Genomic DNA, 8,674 nt, shown 5'->3' with positions numbered 1-8,674 from the left:
TGGATCTCCAACATGGTCCCCGTCACTAAACCTTTCGGTGACATCAGAATCTGCACTGATTTCAGAGATCTTAACAAAGCTTGTCCAAAAGATGATTTTCCCTTGCCCAACATAGATATGATTGTAGATCTTACAGCTGGACTTGAAATTTTGTCCCTCATGGATGGATTTTCTGGGTATAATCAGATCAAGATTGCAGAAGAGGATCAACATAAGACAACATTCACTACCCCTTGGGGAACCTTTTGCTACAACATGATGCCTTTTGGCCTAAATAATGATGGGGCTACCTATCAAAGAGCTATGGCAACCATTTTTCATGATCTCATCCATAGCATTTTGGAGGATTATGTGGATGATATCTTGGTCAAGTCTCATACCTTCATGGATCATCTTGCTGACCTGGAGAAAGTCTTTGATAGGTTAGCCAATTATCATCTCATGCTGAATCCCAAGAAATGTGTCTTTTGGGTCACATCTGGCAAGCTTCTAGGCTTTATAGTTTCTAAACGAGGTATAGAGATCGACCCCAAGAAGGTCAAGGCTATCTTAGACATGCCTCTTCCCCAGACACTATGACAGCTTCACTCTCTTCAAGGAAAGCTCCAATCTGTTCGGCACTTCATCTCCCAGCTTGCAGATAAGTGTACACCATTTTTACATTTACTGAAGAAGGGTGAGAACTTCAAGTGGGATCCTTTATGACAGTGGAGCTTCGACCATCTCAAGCAGTATCTCATCAATCCCCCTATCTTGGTTCCACCAGTTCCTGGTCATCCCCTGATTTTGTACATATCAACAACACCTACTGCTCTAGGGGCACTTCTAGCACAGCTCGATGACTATAGCAGAGAAAGAGCCATCTACTACATCAGTAGAACCCTAGTTGGTTATGAACTCAATTACACTCCTATGGAAAAAGCTTGTTTGGCAGTTGTTTTCTCAACTCAAAAGCTTCGCCACTACATGCTAAGTCATACCATCCAACTAGTCTCCAAGATTGACCCTCTCAAGTATATGCTCTCCAGAACAACACTTACAGGTCATTTGGCCAAATGGGTTATGCTCCTTAGCAAATTTGACATCCAGTATGTGGACAGAAAGGCAATCAAAGGGCAAGCTATAGCAGATCACCTAGCTGATGCACCTCTAATAGATGCTTATCCATTGATCACAAAATTTCCAGATGAGCATATCTGTCTAATAGAAGAACAACCCCCATGGAAACTTTATTTTGATGGCTCATACACATCTCATGGATTAGGGGCAAGAATATTGTTGGTCACACCTCAAGGAGATTACATTCCAAAAGCCTTCAAGCTACAATTCCCTAGCACCAACAATATAGCTGAATATGAGGCCCTCATAGCAGGATTAAAGATAGCTGCAGAATGTAACATTGCTGAGCTACAAATCTTTGGCGATTCTCAGCTCATCATTAAGCAAGCCCTAAATGAATATCAAACCAAAGATGAAAAGTTATTACCCTACAAAGAGCTAGTTGATCGGCTAACCCAACATTTTACAAGGCTTCAGTTTACACAAGTGCCTCGAATACAGAACAAAGCAGAAGATGCTATGGCTACTATAGGCTCACTCTTAGAAATTCCCCAAGTAGCTACATAGTATGAGTTTTTAGTGGAGCAGCTCCTCACACCTGCCTATGCGAATGAGGATTCAAACCGTGTTTGTATCTTGGTTGGTCCCCAATCCCCTTGGTATCATGAGATTTACGCTTACCTTAACGATGGTATCATATCCCCTCACCTCACATGTACCCAACGCCAGAACCTCATCCAAAAATCCTCCCACTATGTTATCATAGCCAATACCCTATATCATCAAGGTTATCACGATACTCTCTCTCGATGTTTAGACCAAAACGAGGCCGCGATGGTGTTAAAAGAAGTACACTCTGGACTTTGTGGTGCCTACATGAGTGGTATTGTCCTAGCGCCAAATCCTCAGAGCAGGCTACTATTGGCCTACCATTGAAGAAGACTCCTGTGACTTTTTTAGAAAGTGTCTCCCATGTTAGCAGCATGCAAATCTTGTGCACGCTCCAGCACAGGATCTACAGCCTATTGCACCACCTTGGCCTTTTGCTTGTTGGGGCCTTGATCTAGTTGGAACTATCACACCCCTCTCATCTGATGGACATAAATGGATAATAACACCTACAGACTATTTCACTAAATGGGTTGAAGCAGTCCCCCTAGTCTCAGCTACAGGAGTTCAGGTCTCCAAGTTCATTTTGTACCACATTGTTTGCCGCTTCGGCATCCCATCCACCATCTTCACCGACCATGGAGGTAACTTTGAAAATCTCAACATGGAAGAATTATGCAGTTCCCTCTGCATCCATCACCGCTTTTCTAGCCCATATTTCCCACAAGGTAATGGCCAGGCAGAGGCAACTAACAAAACCCTCCTCAAAATCCTAAAGAAAGTTGTCAATGATTCCGGTTGTGATTGGCACCTACAAATAAATCCAGCCCTATGGGCCTATCGAACTTCCTTTCGTACATCCACAGGCACAACTCCATACTCCCTAGTCTATGGTGCTGAAGTGGTACTACCTATAGAGGTTGAACTTCCCTCCTTGTGCATATCTTTGCAAGGGCAAATATCAGATGAAGAATACAGAGTAGCTCAGCTCACCCAGCTAGATCTCTTAGACGAGAAGCGACAACAAGCCTATGATCATCTCACAGTCTATCAAACTTGTCTCAAAAGGAATTTCAACAAGAAGGTGCTTCCATGACACTTTCAGCCAGGTGAAATGGTCCTCAAAGAAAACGTGAAAGTCCAAGCAGATCGAGAAAAGAAAGGCAAGTTTGAACCTACATGGCTTGGTCCTTATGTTGTCACTGCATCCTTTGGCTCCAGAGCCTATCAGCTATCTACACCAGAAGGAGAACTCTTGAATGATCCTACTAACATCATTCATCTCAAGAAGTTCTATGCTTGAAGATCCTTGGTATACCCAGCTTTCGAAAAATACAAAAAAAAATAGTAAAGAAAAATAAGCGTCCAAAGGTGAAAACTTGGCAATTCAAGTGCCTTGGATAGGTACCTTGGTGAAAACCTAGTAATTCAGGCGCCTTGCATACTAAGACTAATCCATTATCTATCACTATCCTATCCCTCATCCATTCACCCACCATCCCATAAAACACCCACTTGTTCCCTTGGTGTTCCAACCAAATATCCAAAATCTAATGGAGCTTGTAAATACCTCCTGTACAGCTTGTAAAATCTTGCACCTCGGCTTGTAAATCTTGTACCAAAGCTTGTATTATACCTTTTAAATCTTGTACCATACCTTGTATATCTGAATCTTGTCCAAAGCTTGTACCATACTCCAACTTGTAGATAATCTTGTATCCTAGCTTGTATCCTATCACATGCACACAAAGAATCCCATTTTCCTTAAGCTTTTTGCAAACCATCTGCCTATCCACCTATCAACTATTATAGACATCCCATCCTTCACAAACATTTCCATCTCACAAAAAAAACCAAAACATGAACAAACTTGTACATTTGTAACATATCTTGGTCTTTCAGCTTGTACATCCTCTTTAGCTTAGTACCATTGTATCTATCCAGCATTCGTGTCAGTTTGTCCTTGATCAACATCTTGCACACATCGCACAACCCTTGGTCAGCTATTCCAATGCATCCTTTAGCTAGATCTCCTATCACCAAAGTGTTATCCTTCTTAGTTTAGCTTGCCAGACGCATCACTCATCCAGATCCACCAACTTAGGTGCTCTTCGATAGGTCCTTGTAGGATATAGCTTTCCTCATGTCTGATCTTGGTCCGTTAGTACCTTGTCCTACCCATCTCGTTGGCAAACGGTTCTCTTTTGGATTTTCTCTTTCTTTTGATTTGGAATCTTTCCTTTTGGGTCTTGAAGTATCTTTTCCAAGCAATCTCCTTGTTCCCTCCTCAAGGTTGCCACGATCTTCCATATCATGGTATGCTACGAATGGGGCAATTAGAGCGTAAGGTCTTGATCATGTCTTTTGTTTGTTTTTCTTTTTTGCTTGTGGGTTACCCACTGTCGGTTCCGCACTGCTTCCTCTGGGATTCATGTGTGATGCTGGGGCAACCCTTGCGTGTTTGTTTCGAGTCAGTTTGTCAGTCCTCTGGACAGTTGGTGAATAGGCCTTGATGTTCTTGGTAACCTTGGCAATTAACCAACGGTCCTATAGAAAATCTAGTGCTCAACTACATGGTGGTACTTCTGTTTGAAGTATCCCCCCGCTCAAAAAGCTTTAATGTTTTTCCTTCATCTCCATTATCCCCCATCCATATCCGGCATCCGTCTCTCCTATCCCAGCTTGTGCATCAGTACCTCTTTGAATCGCTCCTCACGCTTAGCTTTAGGGATGCACAATCCTAGTCTTAGGGATCCACCAATCAAATCAATCCACCAAGCCTCATCTTTCGAGATCCACAATCCTAGTCCTAGGGATCTCTAAAAACCCGTCTTCCGCCAATCTAACTCTTTGAAATCCTGTTGCATTAGCTTTTTAAATACCCTCATCCATCTCTCCATCCTGGATTCCTTTTATAGCACTCTACTCCTTCATCCTCCCCCCAATCCCAAGAGTCTTAAGCTTGTTTCCTCTTGTGCATCTGATAGCCCTTTATCATTCTCCCGTAGTGAGAGTTTGAGCTAATTCAACCCCTTCTCTTAGGCCAATCTGAGTCTCCTTGCTCATCTCGAATTCTTGTACTTTTCAAGAAGCCGTCAAGCCTCATTTCTCTCTTCTCCACCTTCTTGAGGGGGCATCATCTAAGTCTAGTCTCTCCTCTTCTTATCCGAGACTGGGGCAACCTTGTTGCTAAAAACATCTTCCTCGTGTCGTCTTCATTCAAACTTCTTTGAAATAGTGTTGTCTCAACACTATGTCAAAGAGGGGCAAAATGTAGACACTTAAATTTGATTACATTGCTTTGGTAATCCTATTTAGTTATCTCTAAAGGCATCATTAGTTAAATTCCTATTTAATTAATCCTTTGCCATCCCCTAGCTGATTAATTTAATTAATCATCTATAGTCCTAATTGATAAATCAAATAACCTATTATTTATCAATTAAATCCTATTCTTCTATCTAAATCCAAAATCCCCATTTATTAGATAAACCTATTTGATAAATAAAACCCTCAAATCTAATAACCCTTAACTTATTCCTAAACCCTCTTTTTAGCCTAATCCACCCCATCCACCCATACTAACCAAGCTTAGCCACTAACTCACCCACCCTCATGAATGCCATCCACTTGAAAATCTCTAACATCCCTAATCTAATCCTAAACCCAAGCCTAATCCACCCCCTAATGTTGTCACATTCCCTAAACAAGCTTAAGACTTTCTTAAGCCAAAGAAAGTCAACAATCTCAACTCCCCTCAAAATATCCCAACCACCCAACAATGAATGCTCTTACAAAAGCCATAAAGACTCTTACAAGCTCTTACAAGCCATAATGAAGGGTCTTTATGAAGATATTATCCTTTGAGCCTCCTTTGTTGACTCATCCTTCCCATTTCCTCCATCCACTCACCTTGTGACATGTGTCACTCCCTGATTGGTGCTAAACAAGCACAATCCATGTGCTCCCTTTTGAGTGCATCCTAGCCCTCCTTAAGCTTTCATCTTTCCTTCCATCTTAGCCCTCCATCTCTCAAGCCCTTAGCCTATAAATTGAATCCCCTCCCAAGACATTTCATCACAATCTTGGAGCTAAAGTTATAATGCCCTTTTGAGAGCCAAAAGCCATCAACCATACCCTTATGATGCCAAATTGAGAGCTCACAAAGCTACCAATTTGCCATTTTTCATCTCCATTGAAGCTAGTTTTTGGGAACCTTGAGCATACATCCAATCTTTAGACCCATCTACCAAGCAAGGAGTTAAATCCCATTGGGAGAGTCCATTCATTTGGCTCACATTTTCAATTGGGGTTTCCTCTTTAGTCTCTCATTTATGTTATGGTTTATATGCTAGTTAATGCTTTTGTTTTTGAATAGATTAGTATTAATTGCTAGCATATTTCTCATATACACCTGTGACTAGGAATTTAAAAAAAATTTGAGAGCAAATTTGACATTTGTGTTTGAGCCTGGTTTGTGTTGCCTCTGTTTCGAGTATCAGATATAGGAATAGTTACATGATATAGGTAACATTTTTTTTTGTATTTTTTTATGATTTTGAATGAATTTTAATATAAATTAGGCATTTAAAATATAAATTGTTGAAAATTAGGTTTATTTTTAATATAAATGTTGTTTTGCAATTTAATAGTTATGGCTGACCTGAATGATTACACTGAGCCAAGTAACATTGTCCCTCAAAATCCTCCACCAAATGATCTAGTACCCCCTCAAAATTGTCCACCAGATGATCCCTTACCCCCTTAAAACCCTCCTTGAATTAAAGATTTGATAGAAGAAAATCTTACCAAATAAGGGGTTTGCAAACCACATATAACAATATACCTATATTGGCTCCCATGTTATCCATGTTAAACACCATAGTGGATAATATTGAAACACTTACCAATGAAAAAAATGTTTCTCTTCACTGGCGTGATAAAATGCATGCCATGTTTGATGATGGGTTGGACTATGATGAGGTTGTGGACCTAAACATAAGTAAAGATGATATAGTTAACCTTTTTGTGGACCCATAACCGGTAAAATAGTAAACAACAAAAAACCCAAATTATCAATTAAATGGTGCATAAATGAGGCTATACGTGCAAACTTTTGGAATCATTGGTGGATGATTTTTGATAGACCTCCACACAAAAATTTAGAGGTGTCGTTCTATTTCATTAGAAAATTGTATGCCAAATTTGTGTTGCACCTCAAGGTGAACTACTAGAGCACGAGACCCAACATGGGTGTAGAAGGAGGAGCTCCTCAGGATAGAACCTTTGCCCAATGAAAAAAAGTTGACACTTTTTCCCCCTACCAATGTCTCCTCCCCTCCTCTAGTGTGACATCCTAAAATCATTATAGAGGCTAGCTCTCAGACTATTAGATCCATCCATAGATTGAGTATCCTATTGATATCATAGGTTAGGTCAGTGATGCCTCCCTATTTTGATGATGTTGGTATGAGTTCATCATCAATGAGCTCATCACATATTTGTGTGCCCCATACTTACATAACGTGCAAGAATATTTATTTGGATCCCATAAGTGTTCTTTCTAAGTAACAGTTTGTATTTGAGGATGATACTCTAGATGTGCATACAAAGACTACACACCCTAACATGAGAGAGGAGGGGCTTGCAGAGGCATGAGATCCTTCTGTGTCAGTATGTTTATACATTTTTTTTTATGACATATATGATTTAAAGTTAATATTTATAATAGAGTAATTTTAACCCATGTTGACTTATACATGTATATGATCTTCATTCATGTTTAGTTGATGACTGAGGAGGAGCTTAGATAGGTTGATGATGTCACACTCTTGGCTATTTTATTCAGACTTGAGACATCTATGGTACATTATGTCATGTTGTCATTGTTTTTCTATTTGATATTGGAACATATATGGTTTCTAATCTTTCTTTTCTCTTGTAGGAATCACCTGTCCATGGGGGGCAAATTGCAGGGGGTGAGGCACAACAGATTGATAAGGGAAAGGTAATTAGTTTCTTTTAAATTGATTAAATATTGATGTTTTCTTGTAAAAAATTTGTGCTAATGAAATTTAGTTACATTCTTTGTTGTGCATGACATGGCTACTAGTGATGAGTCCAGGTAGATTCAACATCGTAGACCCTCTGGCATTTTCATTCATAGCAAGAGCCCCATCGTATGTATAAGTATCATTTATTTTTTATTCTCCTTATTTTCATAAAAAAATTCAAAATTGATCTCCATGATATTAATAATTGGGATTTTGTATCTCATAGGAGACACCTAGTACATAGGAGGCTGGACGTCAGAGTTTTGTATCTTTTCTCACACAACCATTATATCTAGAGGAGTCGTCAATAAAGGTAAGTTGTAGTTTTAATTCTTGATTATATGTTGTAAATTTGGTATGCTATGAATTATAATGTTATAATTTAAGTTATAGATCCATCTGGCAAACATACTTGAACATATACAGGGCACAACCAACTAGGTTCTAGAAATCTTGACATATGAGAGGACTCCTAACCAACTTAGGAGGTCGATGAGAGAGGTATCTATGATGAAGGTTTAATACTATAAATATTCATTAGAAAAAGGATCATTATGCATTTGAGTAATCCAATGTTAGATACATAGAATCATATAAAATTAGTAGTCTAATTTTGGGTTTTCCTTCTTTATTTATGTAGGAGGCATCTGATCCACCTACTTCAGTGAAGAGGCTGCATTTTGATCATCCACCAATAGGATATGATAATATAATTGTCATAGGATGCCTCATGAAATATTTTGAGATGGCATGTGCCACATTTTATATAGAAACATTGATATTATACACATTTTGATGGCATGATCAACCACATTTTGTATATAGATCTATGTATTTTGATATATATTTGTGTACTTTGTCTATTTATAAATGAACTTTGATATATATATTTGCATAATTTGTCTATGGATACATGTATTTTAATATATATATTTTTCCATTTATGTGCACAA

The sequence above is a fragment of the Cupressus sempervirens genome, chromosome 6 (genome assembly GCF_028749045.1).
Source record: "Cupressus sempervirens isolate cs-2001-9-10 chromosome 6, ASM2874904v1, whole genome shotgun sequence".
NCBI lineage: Eukaryota > Viridiplantae > Streptophyta > Pinopsida > Cupressales > Cupressaceae > Cupressus > Cupressus sempervirens.
The sequence above is the reverse complement of the archived record's forward strand: the minus strand, read 5'-3'. Positions refer to the sequence as shown.